Source organism: Danio rerio, chromosome 12, assembly GCF_049306965.1.
Source record: "Danio rerio strain Tuebingen ecotype United States chromosome 12, GRCz12tu, whole genome shotgun sequence".
NCBI lineage: Eukaryota > Metazoa > Chordata > Actinopteri > Cypriniformes > Danionidae > Danio > Danio rerio.
The window spans coordinates 25,674,894-25,696,213 of record NC_133187.1 but is presented as its reverse complement, the minus strand read 5'-3'; positions in this window follow the sequence as shown (position 1 = coordinate 25,696,213).

The following is a 21,320-nucleotide window of genomic DNA, read 5'->3' as shown; positions in this document are numbered from 1 at the left end:
GACAGGGATGTCCACTTTCCCCTCTAATATTTGCTCTGGCTATTGAGCCATTTTATGCGAATGATGACCTGTTGTTATATGCCTGTAACTTGATGGCTGCCATTCCTTCTATCATTTCCATTCTTAACCAAATTCGGCTGATTTTCTGGTTTTAAAATTAATTTTCATATGAGTCAGTGTGACTCTGTTAATGCTTCAACCCTGCAACTTAAAGACTCTGAGGTTTAATTTAGGATGTGTACATCTGGTTTTAAATATCTGGGATAAATTTTACCAGATCTCTATCACCTCTCTTTACTGCTAATTTTACTCATTTATGCTCAAACTTTGACTTCCAAAAGTGACGCAATCTTCATTTATCCTTAATTGGAGAAATGAACACAGTTAAAATAATTGTTATTCCTAAATTTGTCATTTAAAAACCTACAAAAAAATTTAAAAAGACATGTTTTTATTTACTCATTTTTATTTACTATTGATATTATTATTGTTGTTGGTGTTATTATTATTATTATTCAGTCATGCTATTTAACACTATTTTTTTTTATCATTTTAATTTATTTTTCTTGTTACAAAAGTTTAAAGAAAATAGCGGGAGGTCTTTCACCACGTCTGTCCTATCACGCATTTCTTTTTTTTTTCACTCAATAATAATAATTTAAAAAATTATTAAATAATAAAAATAATAATTTAAATATATTAGCATTCCTAAACATGTTTTGTGACCAAACTATTATTTTCGGGAATATCTGTTTAATAAAACTTTTTTGTGTAAATGTATGAAACATATGATGATTGTCAAGTTCAAAGTTCAAAAGTAAAAACATCATAATAAATAAAAACGGGGATAATATTTATTTATTTAGATATAGGCCCTCTATTATTATAAATAATCATCTTTTCTGTATTTAATACTAAATTAATTACTGAATGAAGTGCACTGTACAAACTTACAGCTCGTGCTGCTCTAATTGACTTAATGCTGAGATCACTTATTGTGTACATTTAAAAGACGCTCGTCATTCTGTCACCACGGCAACTTGAGTTGGCTTAAACATCCACACAACTGTCTCGATCCCGATCATCGCGCTGCAAAACTCTTATCAAATCTCCTGTTGGCGAATTTCATCAGTTTGTCTACTTTTGGAAATTGTTTTGAAGCTGTTCATGATGACTCTGAGGCGCTCAAGAAGAACCAGAGCTGTCCCTGCTCACCTGAAGGGCTTCCTGCTGGAGCGCGTCTCTTCCCGTGATGAGCCAGCAGCGGCGGCCAGGCCGGACACCTCCAGCTGCGTGTCGGACACTTTTCTGGAGGACAAACACCTGAGGAACGCGGCTGTCCTTCCTGTCCTGCGCCCCGCAGCCTCAGTCTCCACAGTGGGTGAGTGTCCGCAGGAGGAGCCGCTGTCCATCCACGGCCGGAGTGTGCAGGAGTACCAGCACATCTACCGCAGCGTGATGGACTCCACCATGAAGAAGCGGCGCCGTAGCAGATACAGCCTACAGCAAGGCTTGGAGATCAAGCAGCGGCTGTGGGAGAAGCTGGACCGGCCTGCACTGCTGGAGACAGAGATGCCTGACGGACGTGTGGTCATCACAGAGATCAGGTCTGGGTCCAGCCTCGCTCCCCATATCAAGGTAGACATCAGTAAAGAGCCGCTGCCAAAGGAGCCCAGAAGAAAGAAGGCCAGGCACTGAGCCACCCTAGTGCCAGATGGAGGATCAAGGGCACGTATGTACATATGTATATATTGTTTATAGTTATAGAATAAGTTTGCAATGCATTCAAATGGAATTTTCATTCATGTTTTCTTCACATTGCTGGATGTTTTGGTGATTGTCGGTGCTGTTGATTCGGCTCTTGGGTTCTTTTGGACGTTGACATGCGTTTAGCAAGGTTTTCTTGGCGGTTTCTTGCGTGTTGCTGGTCTCCTCTGAGTGGTTTTTGGATCATTAGTGGTTGTTAGGGTTGTTAGTGTTGGCTGTTGGGTTAGGGTAGGTTAGGGTCCCTCACACGGTTTGCAGCTTGACGTGCTGTGAGGGCTTGTGTGCATCAGTGATGCTGAGAGCTACGCCACTGGTACTTCACAGCTACCGGTAGGGTCACCCATAGTGGACAGGTCTCAGCTGAGATGCCCGACCAAGACAAACCACCTGATTCTGGACAGCAGAAGATGGCCTGATGCTCCAGACAGAAGATGTCAACTTCAAAATCTCTCTCACACTTTCTCTCTCTCTCACACTCTCTCTCTCTCATACTCACACACACACACACACACACACACACACACACACACACACACACACACACACACACACACACATATACACATATACACATACACACACACACATACACACACACACACACACACACACACACACACACACACACACACACACACAGACAATAAATAAGAAAAAAAATCTTACTAATTAAATAACTACTGGTAAAAAATTATTTACCTTAATTTAAAGAATATTTTAAATTTTTGGAAAAAATATACTTTTTCAATGTTTTGAAATAGGCAAGTCTACTTTTACTAAAACACATGAATGAAATTAATGGATTATATCATCAAACATGTAACACTCATGGCCCTGTGGTAAAATAAAAATTAGTGACCACTGAACAGTTATTATTGGTCTTCCTGAATTGAATTGATGCAAATTATTGAGAAAATTCCATGTTTAATGATATAAAATTGACTCAGAAATGACCACCGAAAGAAGACTTCAGTTCATTATTGTAATAAATGTGAAAAGAAGCAAGTAAACATTTACAAAAATAATCTACAATACAAAGAAATTCATACAGATTTAAACGGCACAAAAGTGTGTAAATGATGACAAAATGATTTTGTGTGTGTGAATTATCCCTTTATTAAACAAAAGTTTATTGCACTTTTTTGCATTTTAATATGAAATTCAGATTTTTAAAATGAAAATAATCCTGAAAATCAGGATGTAAATCTTCCAGTAGGTGGTCATAATGTCTATTGAGTGAGACGATTTGGTCAAACAACTGAATCATTCAACAAAGAAGTAAAGCGCTGTCTGGACTGTTTAAAACATTCAGAGTCATTCAGAAAGTAGAAACACACAAGATCTCATGTGGCCTTTAAGGTAATGTTTTACACAATTCTCAGTACTTTTTTCATTTTTAAATACAAAAGGAAATTTTGACCTAATTTACAACATTCTCAAATCTCTGAGTGGCCATGAGCAGAAGATCTGAGTTCAGAGTTTTCATTTAAGAATTATTATTGACCTTGATATTATTATTACTATATTACTGCTACTATTAATTTTTACTAGGCCCACACGGAATCTGCGGTTGCAGAATTTCGCAGATTTTTTTCCTCAGATTTTCTGCAGATTTCCGCAGACTTTTAGCCCATCATTAATTCTGTTTATTTACTCGAGTAAAAGTGTGTAAATCTGTATTTATTCAGTTTTCAAAATAATTACAGTAATATTATTGACTAATTTAAAAATATTCATCTGAACTATGTACAGTGCACTTTGTAAAGTAATATTTTTTGTCTTTTAGTAGATATAATATATGAGAGACTTGCTTTGTTTACCAAATAAAGTGAATGTAATTGGATTTGCATTTTAAACATTAAATAAAAGTTAAAAAGATATTATTTTTTATTACACATATTAAGGTTTTAGTTATGATACTCCCAAAATAGTTGAAAATAGAATTCTACAGCAACACAAATGCTCTTGTGCGCAGGAAGAAGTTCCTCAGACAGGAAGTGGAGAGCAGTACTTTTGGAAGCCCTGCTGCTGCTGCTGAGTTTGTGGAGCACCTGCAGTCCAGATACTGGATCTCTACTCACCTGCACTCAACTCAACACTGATGCAGCACCAGGTGGCTCCTCATTCACTGTCACTGATTCTTGTTGTTACAGTGCCTTATTGCCAGTGTTTTTAGCTCTGTCGTGTAGGTTATTAATTTCCATTTTTATCATAAAATAAATCCATATTCATTACTATTTTCCTTGTTTAATTTAATTTATATTACAAACAAATGAGATTCCAGAGATTCTTGCTTTAGCCTGATAGCATCACTAGCCAACTAAAGTTATTAGCTTCTTTCACTTACTGTCTTGGCTCTTCACCCTGTACAATGTCACTTGTGTGTTTTTCTTTGAGTGCAGGAGAAGCATCGGTGGAGGGGTTGGAGCTGGAGCTGGAGGCAGTGGAAGCACAGATCTGTGACCTCGAGATGAAACTAGTACAGCTCCGAGAACAACGAACCTTGCTTGACGTCTCTCAGGCTGCTGCTCGCTCATCTGACGTAAGTGTGCGATACAATCTCAACACTTCTTCCACCTCAGCCCCGTGTGTTTCTCTGTCCAGGCCCAGTTTATCAGGGACACGGCACGCCCAGGTGTTGTTCACTTCAGTACCAGGCCACTGCAGCCCCTGGGTGCAGCAGTGGTAGACTCGAGCCAGGACTCAGGGCAGGGTCTCTCCTCCACCGCCACCTCCAGTGTTTGAGATTCTCACAGAGAACCGTTTTCCCCCCACCTCTTTGAGACAGGACACGACGTCGCAATCCTCTGTCATTCAATCGTTGCGACATCTCTGTGCTGCATCCACTAAGGGTAATAATGTACGCAATCACTGCTTTTCTATTGCTTGTGCTAAGGATGTTTCTGCTAAGGTATCCGATATCCTGAGTGCTGGCGAGAACATTGAAACTGTCGTCCTGCACGTGGGGATGAACGACACCAGGCTGCAGCAGACGAAGATCCTGAAGAGGGACTTTTGGAGCCTGACCGAGATGGTCTGATGCACTTCAACCAGCTACACAGATCATCATTTCTGCAACTCTTCCTACTCACCGCTGAGAAAATGTAAGGTTCAGTAGACCTTTTGCTCTGAATGAATGGCTGTTAACATGGTGTGATGAACAGAAGCTGCTCTTTGCTAATATTTGGAATGTTTTCTGGGAGCGTCCTCGGCTTTTCCGTGCAGATGGTCTGCACTCTCGCAGAGCTGGAGCTGAACTCCTGTCTGACAACATCTCCAGGATGCTTCGTTCTGTTTGACTTGTGAGTGAAAATTCACATTTTAGCCATATAGACTTTTGCTTGTCCCACTAAAATCCCAGAAATGTGTCTCACCCTATAGAAACTGTGTCTGTTCCTCATACTTTTAGATTAAGAAGTAAATTTACTATGTATTCAAGAAAACATCTAATAAGAATACACTAGATATAATTTTGTCTCATGGAATTGAGGTCATTGATGTAAACATTACACCACAAAGTAATGATGTAACAGATCACTACCTCTTAATATATAAGCTGTGTTTACCTGAAATGAGCAAATCTGCACAGATATATCGCCCTGGTAGAATTATCGTTCCGTCCACTAAAGACAAATTTTTGAATAACTTTCCTGATCTTTCTCTATTTCTAAGTGCACCCGCAAACACAAGTGACCTTGATGTAGTAACTAGCAGCATGGATGCTATCTTCATTAACACACTAAATACTGTGGCACCCATCAAATTAAAAAAAGGCTAGAGAGAATAAAACTACATCATGGTATAACCGTCATACTCGCACTCTCAAAACAGCAACTCGTACCCTTGAACATAACTGGAAAAAACAAACTATTAGAGGTCTTTAGAATTGCGTACAAAGTATGTCCAGCTATAGGAAGGCTCTAAAATCCGCCAGGGCTGAGCACCTTCACAAACTAATAGAGAATAACCATAACAATCCTAGATTTTTATTTAACAGCTTTGCTAAACTGACAAATAATCGGTCTTTGTCAGAACAAATTTCCCACCACAAATTAGTAGTGATGACTTAAAAAAAGAAGGATTCAGACAGAAAATAGAAGATGTTAAACTTTCTGCACCATCTTATAGTTCAGATTCATTAAACATTCATTCATTCATTCATTTCACCTTCGGCTTAGTCACTTATATATCAGGGGTCACCACAGCAGAATAAACTGCCAATTAAACATTCCACTAGATCAAAATAATCTACAGTGCTTCAAAATCATAGGACAGGAAGAGCTTGATAAATTATAAATATGTCTAAACCAGCTACATGTATGTTAGAGCCAATTCCAACAAACTCACTAAGAGAGTTGCTACCTGTAGTAGGAGAACCTCTTCATAACGTCTCAACTCTTCTTTAACTTTAGCCCATATTCCAAACCCTTTCAAGCTATAGCTGTTATTAAGCCTATTATTAAGAAACCACAACTGGATGCCAGCATTTTAGCTAACTATAGGCCCATTTCAAATCTTCCATTTATGTCTAAAAAATTTGATTTTGTAGTGTTTCAGTCAGGGTTCAGGCCTCATCATACTACAGAAACTGCGTTACTGTAAATAACCAACGATTAACTTTTGGCTGCTGACAGAAGCTGCACCTCATTACTAGTTTTACTTGATTGTGTCGAATACAGCACTAAGGTCTGTGGGGATTATTTACAGTTTTAACCCAAAGAATGACCAGTCTGTCAGATGAATAAGAGCCGGAATCAGAGAGGAAAATAAATAAATAGGGCTCTATTTTGCGGTACATGTGCAAAACGGAAAGCGCAGGGCGCAAACGCTTTCAGGACGTATCAGAATCCATATTTGCTAGTTAAGGACGGGAAAATCTGCTTTGCGCCGTGGCGCATGGTCCAAAAGGGTTAATTTTATTTCTTAATGAGTTATAGGTGTGTTTTGAGAATAAACCAATCAGCGTCTCATCTCCCATTCCCTTTAAGAGCCAGCTACGTCACGCCATAAGCGCATTTGCTATTTACAGGACGTAAAGTAAGTGGAAGCGAAAAAACTGAGCATTTCACAAGCAAACAGTTCACAGTTAACAGTTTTTTTTTAACAGAAAATAGTTAAACAGAGCATCTACCGTGCAGAATGTGAGATAAATGATCTACTTTCACTTTCGCTCTCGTGGATAGGGAAACCTTTACGCACAGACATCAATTAGCCTATAAATAATTAATTTCGTTTGTTAGGCGCAAATATTTGTTTCAAAACTATTTCTAAATTCAGTTCTAATCTCCAGCAAACAAATAAATGAACAATAATAACGAAGTGTGCTCAAAAACCTGAGTTATATCCTAAAACACATGCTGTGCCTCATATTGTCTAAAACCTGCAGGTGGGCAAATCTAAGCTTGTTTTTTATTAAAACAAATATAAATATGGATATAATAAATTATACTGCTAATAATAATAACATTATACAAAAGCAAATTGTTATGAATGAACTGAAAAAGCCTCCCGAGATAAGGAGGCATAAAAGCAGTGGTTTTTCATATTTATGCAGGCTAGAAAATAATATGTTTTGTAATATTTTAATCCTTAATATTTATTTCCTATATATATTCTTATTATATCCTATATATTGGCCTATCCTTAATATTTATTTTTTTTCATATGTAAAGATATTTGTGTATTGCTCTACATCTTGTGTGTAGGCTATTAAGCAGTGTGTAAGCGAGGCGCAACTCTGCGCTAGAGTTTAGACCGGGTTTGTTTTGGTCTAATAAAAAATCCATTATAGTTTCTCAAAATAGCGACTCGCCAGCAGTGCGCCTCAGAACGCCTTCCTTTTTAGACCAGGACGCCTATGGGTGCACATATGAGCGCAAATGCATTTGCTATTTAAAGAGCGTGGCGCAACGTCTTAATATGACTCTTGCGCCAAGCTGAAGCTAGCAAACAAGTATTGCGCCGCGCCTTGCGCCACATTGTGCCGGGTGTATGATAGGGTCCATAAAGTTTACTGATGTCACCGACTCGATCCCAGTCATTCCCCTCGCTGACCAGCAGAGGTCACCATCTCCGGACTTCTAACCATTACGTCATCCTTCTCACTCAGATCCCAGCACACCTGTTCTCCATCTCACTAATGACCCACGTACCACATATATGCAGCTCACACACACACTTCATTGCGAAGTCTTGTTTAGCCCCGGCCAGCATTTCTGAGCGTTCTATCCTGCCTGATCTCCCGTTTACCACTTCAGCCCGTTCCTCGACTCTGCTCTGTCTTCTGCCTGCCCTTGACCTAAAGCCTGATTACACGGACTCTGATTCTCGCTGCCTGCCCCTGACTAAAGCCTGTATTACGGACTCTGAACCACGCTGCCTGCCCTTGACTCAAGCCTGGTAATCACTCTGCCTCTGTTATCTGCTAATCATCGTTGAGTTGTATGTTGTATGTTCGCACAACCGTGCGAGGTGTTGATGTTTAAGTGTGACTTAATAAATACTGCAAAATGGATCCCTCCGTGTCAGTCTCCCCGTTACAGAAGACTTCGCCCAACACGGATCCCGCAGCCATCCAGGTTTTGTCTCACGAAGTCACCACACAAGCTCAGGTATTGTCAACACACCAACAACAACTAACACACCTAACTCAGTTAACAGATGAACTGGTGAAATCCCTCCAAAACCTGCAAGCTGCTGCCACTGCGCAACCCTCCGCCAACTACCCTCCAAGTCCACTTGTTGTTGCACAACCCCCGATGACTTCCGGAGTTCGATTGGCTTTTCCTGACAAGTTCTCAGGTAACCCAGCAAAATGTAAAGGCTTTCTATTGCAATGCAAACTGTTTATCGCCCAACAACCCCATCTGTTTAAGGACGAGAACGGGAAAATTGCTTTTGTGTGCTCACTGCTCACTGGGAAAGCGCTAGACTGGGCTACTGCAGTTTGGCCAGACAGTACCCCGATATTTCCCTCGTTTAATGACTTTCTCAAACGTTTCTGCACTGTGTTCGATCATCCGGAGGGTGGTCGTAACGCTGGCGAGGAGCTATTGTGTATCCAACAGGGAGATCGCTCCGCAGCTGAGTTCGCCCTGCAGTTCCGCACCTTGGCAGCGCAAACTGGCTGGGCTGATGATCCGCTTGTCACGCTCTACAGAAGGGCTCTAAAGCCAGAATTGCAGCGAGAGATGGCATGTCGTGACGATGGGAAAACTCTGGATCAACTAATCGAGCTTTCCATAAGGTTAGACACTCTCCTCCGCACTCGCAATCCGCTCTGCTCAATTGCTTCCAGTCCTGTATCCCCTGAAACCTCCGCTGAACCCATGCAATTGGGTAGAACCCGTCTGAACCCAGAAGAGCGAGAACGACGGAGAAGAAATCACCTGTGCATTTACTGCGGACTTCCAGGTCATACGAAGGTTTTATGTCCCAACAAGCCTCTCCCTAAAACCCTCTCGGTGAGTGCAACTACTATGTTCACTACCACTAATAATGTTGTGAATCTGCCTGTCACTTTGAGAAATGATGGAAACGAGATTGAGACTATGGCCATGATCGATTCAGGAGCCGCTGGTAACTTTATTGATTACACGTTTGCCACCACTCACTCCATTCCTCTAACCTCCTGTGATTCCTCCATAGCCATCACTGCTGTAGATGGGCGCCCTTTGGAAGAAGGACGTATAAAATTCCAGACCCTGCCAGTCTTGCTTCAAACAGGCTCTCTTCATGAAGAGGAAATTTCCCTTTTTGCCATCAACTCCCCTAAACACTCTGTGATTCTCGGGTTACCATGGCTACAACAGCATGACCCTCAAGTCTCTTGGAGAACTGGTGAGATCATAAAATGGAGCAATCAATGCTTTACCCAATGTCTGCATCCTGTTTCCCCTATCCAGATCAACACAATCAACAAGACCGAAGACTCTGAACTCCATCATGTTCCTGATGCTTATCACGATCTAATTGAAGCATTCAATAAGCAGAAGGCTTCTAAGCTCCCTCCTCATCGTGATAATGACTGTGCCATTGAGCTGCTACCCGGCACCACGCCCCCTCGTGGTCGCATATTCCCTCTCTCGCAACCTGAAACTGAGGCTATGAAGAAGTACATCTCTGAGGAGCTAGAAAAAGGATTTATTCGACCATCTACTTCTCCCGCTTCAGCAGGGTTTTTCTTCGTCAAGAAGAAGGATGGCAGCTTACGCCCTTGCATCGATTACCGAGGCTTGAATGAGATCACGGTCAAATACCGCTACCCATTGCCATTGGTTCCTGCCGCCCTGGAACAACTCCGATCCGCCCAGTATTTCACTAAGTTGGACCTCCGTAGTGCATATAACCTCATCCGCATACGACAGGGAGACGAGTGGAAAACCGGGTTCTCTACAATTGACGGCCACTACGAATATCTCGTTATGCCCTTCGGCCTAGCAAACAGTCCTTCCGTGTTCCAGGCATTCGTAAATGAGATATTTAGAGACATGCTCAACAAATGGGTAATAGTATATATTGACGACATCTTGATCTATTCCAATTCGCTATCTGAGCATATCCAGCACGTTCGGGCAGTGCTCAAACGTCTCATTGAAAACCAGTTGTATGCGAAGAGCTCCAAGTGCGAATTCCACCAGACCTGCATCTCATTCCTTGGCTATATTATCAGTCCAGAAGGCGTGGCCATGGACCAACAAAAGGTTGACTCTGTGACACAATGGCCACAACCCGAAACCATCAGGCAACTACAACGATTCCTGGGCTTTGCTAACTTCTACAGACGCTTCATAAGGAACTTCAGTTCAGTCGCTGCCCCACTGACCGCCATGGTCAAAGCTAATAATGCTCGCCTTAAATGGAACCCCGACGCTGTCCGAGCATTTACCCAGTTAAAGACTCGCTTTTCCAGTGCACCTATTCTGCGTCATCCTGATCCCGAACAACCCTTTGTCGTCGAAATTGACGCGTCAAACACTGGAATTGGAGCCATCCTGTCCCAGCGATCCCTAGTGAATAAGAAGCTCCATCCCTGTGCCTTCTATTCTCGCAAGCTTAATTCCGCTGAACGGAACTACGATGTGGGAAACCGAGAACTCCTCGCCATGAAAGCTGCGCTAGAGGAATAGAGACACTGGCTTGAGGGCGCAAAACACCCTTTCATCGTCATCACTGATCACAAGAACCTAGAATACATCCGGTCTTGTAAACGTCTGAATCCTAGACAGGCAAGATGGGCGCTGTTTTTCACCCGATTTGACTTCCAAGTCACCTATATCCCTGGTTCGAAAAACATCAAAGCAGATGCTCTGTCCCGCCTCTCAGACGATGAGACCTCTGAAATCCCTGACGAGCCCATAATCAAAAGTCCTCTAATTGTCGCTCCCATCCAGTGGGATATAGATCAGGAGATCCTCCAAGCCGCCGAAAGTAATCCTTCTCAGCAGCCCTGTCCGGAGAATAAAATCTTTGTTCCCCCGTCGCTTCGAGAAAGACTCATCTCCGAGGTACATGACCACCCCAGTTCCGGTCACCCAGGCAGCACAGCCACTGTGCAAATGATTCAATCCCGCTACTGGTGGTCATCCATACACAAGGATGTAATCAACTTCATTAACAAATGCTCACCCTGTCAGATGTCCAAACACTCCCGTCACCGTCCAGCTGGATTACTCCAACCCCTGGAGGTGCCACATCGTCCTTGGTCACACATCGCTATAGATTTCATCACCGATTTACCCATATCTCAGGGCAAAACCACCATCCTCACAGTAGTGGACCGATTTTCGAAATCCTGCCGCCTTATTCCCATTTCCAAACTGCCCACAGCCATGGAAACGGCTGAGTTACTCTGCGAGTGTGTGTTTCGGTACTATGGTCTCCCCGAAGACATCGTATCGGATAGAGGTCCCCAGTTTACATCCCGACTCTGGTCAGCATTCTTCAAAAATCTCCAAATCAACGTCAGCCTAACGTCCGGCTATCATCCCCAATCCAACGGGCAGACAGAGCGCTTGAACCAAGAGATCGGTCGATTCCTCCGCACGTATTGTCACTCGACCCAGGACGAATGGGCCAAATTTTTGATGTGGGCAGAATATGCTCAGAACTCCCTCAGAAAGGCATCTACTGGATTAACCCCATTTCAATGCGTGCTGGGCTTCCAACCTCCGCTCTTTCCCTGGTCCGGCGAGACCTCTGAACTCCCTGCGGTGGATACCTGGTTTAAAAACTGCGAAGAGGTCTGGAACGCAGCTCATACTCACCTCTCTCACGCCATAAGGCGTTTCAAGGAACAAGCCGATCGACACCGACGTCCTGGTCCCATGTATTCCCCAGGACAATGGGTATGGCTTTCCACCCGCGACTTACACCTCAAGCTGCCCTGCAAGAAACTCAGTCCCAGGTACGTGGGTCCTTTCCAGATAGAAAGACAAATATCTCCTGTTTCGTTCAGACTGACACTCCCTAATCATTTTCGTATTTCCCCAACTTTCCATGTCTCTCTGCTCAAGCCTGCTGCTGGTCCAGCCGAGACGGATAGGGAGGTGGCAGCCGGTGAACAGGGTCCCCCGCCTCTCATGATCGATGGCGAAGAGGCTTACCAGATCCACGAGATCCTGAGATCCAGACGCCGGGGCGGTCAACTCCAATATCTCGTTGATTGGGAGGGGTACGGTCCGGAGGAGAGATCTTGGATTAACCGCAAGGACATCCTCGACACCACACTACTGGAAGAGTTCCACTCACAACATCCGGAGATGCCGGCCCCTCGCCCCCGTGGAAGACCCCGGCGTCGAGAATTGCCTCACTTCAGGAGCCGTTCGTTGGGGGGGGGCTCTGTCACCGACTCGGTCCCAGTCATTCCCCTCGCTGACCAGCAGAGGTCACCATCTCCGGACTTCTAACCATTACGTCATCCTTCTCACTCAGATCCCAGCACACCTGTTCTCCATCTCACTAATGACCCACGTACCACATATATGCAGCTCACACACACACTTCATTGCGAAGTCTTGTTTAGCCCCGGCCAGCATTTCTGAGCGTTCTATCCTGCCTGATCTCCCGTTTACCACTTCAGCCCGTTCCTCGACTCTGCTCTGTCTTCTGCCTGCCCTTGACCTAAAGCCTGATTACACGGACTCTGATTCTCGCTGCCTGCCCCTGACTAAAGCCTGTATTACGGACTCTGAACCACGCTGCCTGCCCTTGACTCAAGCCTGGTAATCACTCTGCCTCTGTTATCTGCTAATCATCGTTGAGTTGTATGTTGTATGTTCGCACAACCGTGCGAGGTGTTGATGTTTAAGTGTGACTTAATAAATACTGCAAAATGGATCCCTCCGTGTCAGTCTCCCCGTTACAACTGAAGATAGTTTGCAGTTTCATCAGCAGAAGCCAGCTTCAAAACTTGCAATGAGTTCCCAGGTCCGCTCTGCTTACAATCACAAATCCAGAACAATTATACTCTCACATAACCTCATTAACTGCGTAACACATATAGGTGTTCTAACCCGACTGGTTAAAAACACAGATCGACTAGGAAAATTTTCACGTGGGTGCGTGCGTACAATTCTGTACAATATCTTAATCATAAACGTCGAGACATCCACTAGACTGTTTAGAGCTGACAACAGACCTGTGAAACCTGTGAATCCTTCAGGTCAATCACAATATCCTCATAGATCGCTTAAATTTGACAGGTTTTCATGGACAGGCTTTATGATAGTTTAAATTTTAGACCATTTGGTGTTTACAATATACATGTTTACTGGATGACCAACAACTTCATTCCTTTAAATTCAGACAAATCAGAAGTATTACTTATTGGGCCAAAATCCTGAACACAGCAGATCTTACAACTCGACCTGTAATCAGAGGGGCACAAAGTTAGTATTAGCTCTACTGTGAAAGATCTGGGAGTTATATTAGACAGCAACTTAACGTTTGAAAACCATAACTCCCATGCCACAAAAACATCTTCTTTCAGTTGAGAATTATCACTAAGTTATGATGAAGCATGTTATCTATGCCAGATGCAGAAAAGCCAGTTCATGCTTTTAGGACTTCTAGACTGGATTACTGTAATGCTCTGTTTGCTGGTTGCCCAGCATCCTCTATTAATAATCTTCAGTTAGAGCCTGAGTTTTTACCAGGAAATGAAAATATGACAACATCACCCTAATTGTAAGTTTTATACACTGGATGCTTGTTAAGTTCAGTTCTGATTATAAAATATTGCTTCTTAACTATAAAGCTTTAACTAATCGAGCTCCTGTTTATCTAAGCCAACCTTCTGTCTTGCTACAATCCAACTCGCTCTTTAAGATCTCAAAACTCAGTGCTTCTGGTTGTACCCAGAATAGCAAAGTCCACTAAAGGAGGTCGAGTCTTCTCATTTATAGCTCCTAAACTCTGAAATAACCTTCCTGATAATGTCCTAGGCTCATTGGTTTTATAACTGCTACTTTCATTTATAGCACTTCATTTTCACATTGACATTTAATATCTCTTGTTCAAATACTTATTCAAACAGCAGCGACTCTAATCATTTTCTTTGTTCTCCATTTTTACCTGGGGATGCTCATCCTGAGGCTTCTAGAGATTATGCAGCACCACCGATGAGATCCAAGACCTGTGAAGAGATGATGCCAACCATCGAGGACTCATGGACACCACACACACTCAATACACAAATACACTTCATTAAACATGTACACATAGACATCACGTATATGCTATAAGACTGCAGGTTAACAATGTCTACATCAGAACTTAAATTTGATCCTAATTTTAACTTAATTTGATTGTGATGCAGTAATGTGACCTTTTGTAAAGCTGCTTTGAAACAATAATTATTGTAAATAGTACAGTAATACTAGACACATAAACCTGGCTTGAGTTGAAGGATGATCTGAAGCTCCTCATCCTGTTCTTTAGTACTGAGATTTTATTCCATCTAATTTCTTAAGCAAAGATGCTGAATTGTACATTACTCAGCCATCGTATATTTCTGGCCTTAGCATTGCTCAGTTTACTATTTTCAATGAGTGTATCAATGATGATCCTTACGGTCAGTGTCAATATCAGGGGTGCCTAAACTCGGTCCTAAAGAGCCCTACATAGTTCAGCTTCACCTTGCCTCAACACACCTGCCTGGAAGCTTCTAGTACACCTAGATAGAGCTTGATTAGCTGGTTCAGATGTGTTTAATTGTGGTTAAAGCTCAAATCTGCAGAACATCGGCCCTCCAGGAATGAGTTTGGGCACCCCTGGTCTATACTATATTCAGTAGTTACTCACCTCTCCTCTTACCTTGTGATCTCCAGTGTCTGCGTCTCTCTCCTAGTGTGGTCTATCCTGGTTCCCTGACTGGTTGTCATGTAGTGTCCGTGTTTGGTCGCCTGTGTTCCTGGTTATTCGGCATCTACTTCTAGTAATACCAACATCCATCCAGCGTTGTATTTCATGTGTTTCTGTTGACTGCCATCCTGAAAATAAACTTAATATACTAACCATCCAAGTACTGTTTTGTTTTTGAAATATGTATTTGAAATAAATGTGTCAAATACTGTCCATGCCTGTGTGTAAACATGCTGAGCATAAATACACCCCTCACAGATCTCTTTTATTTTTCATATTTTTACAGGATGCTTTATATTAATATATTTGTGCATGTATATTAGTTTAGTCAGTATCAAAGCTAAAACTGGAATTATTCAAACACAAAGAAACCTTTAAATCACAGTTCAAAAATGACTCAGATTAATATGTTGGAAGAAAATAATTTAATAAACAGGAAAAATCAAGACATGATAAAATATCAAATGAAGTTGAGTTTTTGTATTTTTTTTTCATTTGAATTTAAATATATTGACATTTATCTTGAAAAGATTCTCCCATACTTCATATCTGAAGAGCAAACAGGTTTTCTTAAAGGGAGACATTTGTTTTGTAATGATCGTACTCTTTTGAATATGCTCTTTTGCTGTCCCTGAAGTTGGGATTTGCTCCTGATGCTGAAAAAGCATTTGACAGAGTTGAATGGCCGTACCTCTTTGCTGTACCTAAGAACTTTGGTTTTGAGAGAACTTTTATTTCATGGATTCATCTCTTATATGCTCAGTCTTAGGTCAGTGTATATGGCATGCATTCACAATACTTAAAATTAGGCCGAGGTAGACGACATACGCGGATGTCCACTCTCCCCTCTAATATTTGCTCTGGCTATTGAGCCATTTTATGCCGATGATGACCTGTTGTTATATGCCTGTAACTTGATGGCTGCCATTCCTTCTATCATTTCCATTCTTAACCAAATTCGGCTGATTTTCTGGTTTAAAATTAATTTTCATATGAGTCAGTGTGACTCTGTTAATGCTTCAACCCTGCAACTTAAAGACTCTGAGGTTTAATTTAGGATGTGTACATCTGGTTTTAAATATCTGGGATAAATGTTACCAGATCTCTATCACCTTTCTTTACTGCTAATTTTACTCATTTATGCTCAAACTTTGACTTCCAAAGGTGACACAATCTTCATTTATCCTTAATTAGAGAAATGAACACAGTTAAAATAATTGTTCTTCCTAAATTTATCATTTAAAAACTTAAAAAAACATTAAAAAGACATGTTTTTATTTACTCATTTTTATTTACTATTGATATTATTATTGTTGTTGGTGTTATTATTATTATTCAGTCATGCTATTTAACATTATTTTTTAATCATTTTAATTTATTTTTCTTGTTACAAAAGTTTAAAGAAAATAGCGGGAGGTCTTTCACCATGTCTGTCCTATCACGCATTTCTTTTCTTTTCACTCAATAAAATAAAAAATAAATAATATAAATATAAATAAATAATAAAAATAATCATTTAAATGTATTATCATTCCTAAACATGTTTGGTGACCAAACTGTTATTTTCGGGAATATCTGTTTAATAAAACTCTTTTGTGTAAATGTATGAAACATATGACGATTTTCAAGTTCAAAGTTCAAAAGTAAAAACATCATAATAAACAAAAACGGGGATAATATTTATTTATTTAGATATAGGCCCTCTATTATTATAAATAATCACATTTCTGTATTTAATACCAAATTAATTACTGAATTAAGTGCACTGTACAAACATACAGCTCGTGCTGCTCTAATTGACTTAATGCGGATTTCACTTATTGTGTACATTTAAAAGACGCTCGTCATTCTGTCACCACGGCAACTTGAGTTGGCTTAAACATCCACACAACTGTCTCGATCGCGCTTCAAAACTCTTATCAAATCTCCTTTTGGCGAATTTCATCAGTTTGTCTACTTTTGGAAATTGTTTTGAAGCTGTTCATGATGACTCTGAGGCGCTCAAGAAGAACCAGAGCTGTCCCTGCTCACCTGAAGGGCTTCCTGCTGGAGCGCGTCTCTTCCCGTGAGGAGCCAGCAGCGGCGGCCAGGCCGGACACCTCCAGCTGCGTGTCGGACACTTCTCTGGAGGACAAACACCTGAGGAACGCGGCTGTCCTTCCTGTCCTGCGCCCCGTAGCCTCAGTCTCCACAGTGGGTGAGTGTCGGCAGGAGGAGCCGCTGTCCATCCACGGCCGGAGTGTGCAGGAGTACCAGCACATCTACCGCTGCGTGATGGACTCCACCATGAAGAAGCGGCGCCGTAGCAGATACAGCCTACAGCAAGGCTTGGAGATCAAGCAGCGGCTGTGGGAGAAGCTGGACCGGCCTGCACTGCTGGAGACAGAGATGCCTGACGGACGTGTGGTCATCACAGAGATCAGGTCTGGGTCCAGCCTCGCTCCCCATATCAAGGTAGACATCAGTAAAGAGCCGCTGCCAAAGGAGCCCAGAAGAAAGAAGGCCAGGCACTGAGCCACCCTAGTGCCAGATGGAGGATCAAGGGCACGTATGTACATATGTATATATTGTATATAGTTATAGAATAAGTTTGCAATGCATTCAAAAGGACTTTTCATTCATGCTTTCATCACATTGCTGGATGTTTTGGTGATTGTCGGTGCTGTTGATTCGGCTCTTGGGTTCTTTTGGACGTTGACATGCGTTTAGCAAGGTTTTCTTGGCGGTTTCTTGCGTGTTGCTGGTCTCCTCTGAGTGGTTTTTGGATCATTAGTGGTTGTTAGGGTTGTTAGTGTTGGCTGTTGGGTTAGGGTAGGTTAGGGTCCCTCACACGGTTTGCAGCTTGACGTGCTGTGAGGGCTTGTGTGCATCAGTGATGCTGAGAGCTACGCCACTGGTACTTCACAGCTACCGGTAGGGTCACCCATAGTGGACAGGTCTCAGCTGAGATGCCCGACCAAGACAAACCACCTGATTCTGGACAGCAGAAGATGGCCTGATGCTCCAGACAGAAGATGTCAACTTCAAAATCTCTCTCACACTCTCTCTCTCTCTCACACTCTCTCTCTCTCATACTCACACACACACACACACACACACACACACACACATAAACATACACACACACACACACACATATACACATATACACACTCACACACACACATACACACACACACGCACACACACACACACACACACACACACACACACACACACACACACACACACACACGCACACACACACACACACACACACACACACACACACACACACACACACACACACACACACACACACACACACACACACACACACACACACAGACAATAAATAAGAAAAAAAATCTTACTAATTAAATAACTACTGGTAAAAAATTATTTACCTTAATTTAAAGAATATTTTAAATTTTTGGAAAAAATATACTTTTTCAATGTTTTGAAATAGGCAAGTCTACTTTTACTAAAACACATGAATGAAATTAATGGATTATATCATCAAACATGTAACACTCATGGCCCTGTGGTAAAATAAAAATTAGTGACCACTGAACAGTTATTATTGGTCATCCTGAATTGAATTGATGCAAATTATTGAGAAAATTCCATGTTTAATGATATAAAATTGACTCAGAAATGACCACCGAAAGAAGACTTCAGTTCATTATTGTAATAAATGTGAAAAGAAGCAAGTAAACATTTACAAAAATAATCTACAATACAAAGAAATTCATACAGATTTAAATGGCACAAAAGTGTGTAAATGATGACAAAATGATTTTGTGTGTGTGAATTATCCCTTTATTAAACAAAAGTTTATTGCACTTTTTTGCATTTTAATATGAAATTCAGATTTTTAAAATGAAAATAATCCTGAAAATCAGAATGTAAATCTTCCAGTAGGTGGTCATAATGTCTATTGAGTGAGACGATTTGGTCAAACAACTGAATCATTCAACAATGAAGTAAAGCGCTGTCTGGACTGTTTAAAACATTCAGAGTCATTCAGAAAGTAGAAACACACAAGATCTCATGTGGCCTTTAAGGTAATGTTTTACACAATTCTCAGTACTTTTTTCATTTTTAAATACAAAAGGAAATTTTGACCTAATTTACAACATTCTCAAATCTCTGAGTGGCCATGAGCAGAAGATCTGAGTTCAGAGTTTTCATTTAAGAATTATTATTGACCTTGATATTATTATTACTATATTACTGCTACTATTAGTTTTTACTAGGCCCACACGGAATCTGCGGTCGCAGAATTTCGCAGATTTTTTTCCTCAGATTTTCTGCAGATTTCCGCAGACTTTTAGCCCATCATTAATTCTGTTTATTTACTCGAGTAAAAGTGTGTAAATCTGTATTTATTCAGTTTTTAAAATAATTACAGTAATATTATTGACTAATTTAAAAATATTCATCTGAACTATGTACAGTGCACTTTGTAAAGTAATATTTTTTGTCTTTTAGTAGATATAATATATGAGAGACTTGCTTTGTTTACCAAATAAAGTGAATGTAATTGGATTTGCATTTTAAACATTAAATAAAAGTTAAAAAGATATTATTTTTTATTACACATATTAAGGTTTTAGTTATGATACTCCCAAAATAGTTCTGCTGAATTCTACAGCAACACAAATGCTCTTGTGCGCAGGAAGAAGTTCCTCAGACAGGAAGTGGAGAGCAGTACTTTTGGAAGCCCTGCTGCTGCTGCTGAGTTTGTGGAGCACCTGCAGTCCAGATACTGGATCTCTACTCACCTGCACTCAACTCAACACTGATGCAGCACCAGGTGGCTCCTCATTCACTGTCACTGATTCTTGTTGTTACAGTGCCTCATTGCCAGTGTTTTTAGCTCTGTCGTGTAGGTTATTAATTTCCATTTTTATCATAAAATAAATCCATATTCATTACTATTTTCCTTGTTTAATTTAATTTATATTACAAACAAATGAGATTCCAGAGATTCTTGCTTTAGCCTGATAGCATCACTAGCCAACTAAAGTTATTAGCTTCTTTCACTTACTGTCTTGGCTCTTCACCCTGTACAATGTCACTTGTGTGTTTTTCTTTGAGTGCAGGAGAAGCATCGGTGGAGGGGTTGGAGCTGGAGCTGGAGGCAGTGGAAGCACAGATCTGTGACCTCGAGATGAAACTAGTACAGCTCCGAGAACAACGAACCTTGCTTGACGTCTCTCAGGCTGCTGCTCGCTCATCTGACGTAAGTGTGCGATACAATCTCAACACTTCTTCCACCTCAGCCCCGTGTGTTTCTCTGTCCAGGCCCAGTTTATCAGGGACACGGCACGCCCAGGTGTTGTTCACTTCAGTACCAGGCCACCGCAGCCCCTGGGTGCAGCAGTGGTAGACACGAGCCAGGACCCCAGGCAGGGTCTCTCCTCCACCGCCACCTCCAGTGTTTGAGATTCTCACAGAGAACCGTTTTCCCCCCATGTCTGTGAGACAGGACACGACGTCGCAATCCTCTGTCATTCAATCGTTGCGACATCTCTGTGCTGCATCCACTAAGGGTAATAATGTACGCAATCACTGCTTTTCTATTGCTTGTGCTAAGGATGTTTCTGCTAAGGTATCCGATATCCTGAGTGCTGGCGAGAACATTGAAACTTTCGTCCTGCACGTGGGGATGAACGACACCAGGCTGCAGCAGACGAAGATCCTGAAGAGGGACTTTCGGAGCCTGACCGAGATGGTCTGATGCACTTTACCAGCTACACAGATCATCGTTTTTGCAACTCTTCCTACTCACCGCTGAGAAAATGAAAGGTTCAGTAGACCTTTTGCTCTGAATGAATGGCTGTTAACATGGTGTGATGAACAGAAGCTGCTCTTTGCTATTATTTGGAATGTTTTCTGGGAGCGTCCTCGGCTTTTCCGTGCAGATGGTCTGCACTCTCGCAGAGCTGGAGCTGAACTCCTGTCTGACAACATCTCCAGGATGCTTCGTTCTGTTTGACTTGTGAGTGAAAATTCACATTTCAGCCATCAGTCTGTTCCTCATACTTTTAGATTAAGAAGTAAATTTACTATGTATTCAAAAAAAAAATCCAATAAGAATACACTAGATCTATTTTTGCCTCATGGAATTGAGGTCATTGATGTAAACATTACACCACAAAGTAATGATGTAACAGATATAACACTGCCTCTTAATATATAAGCTG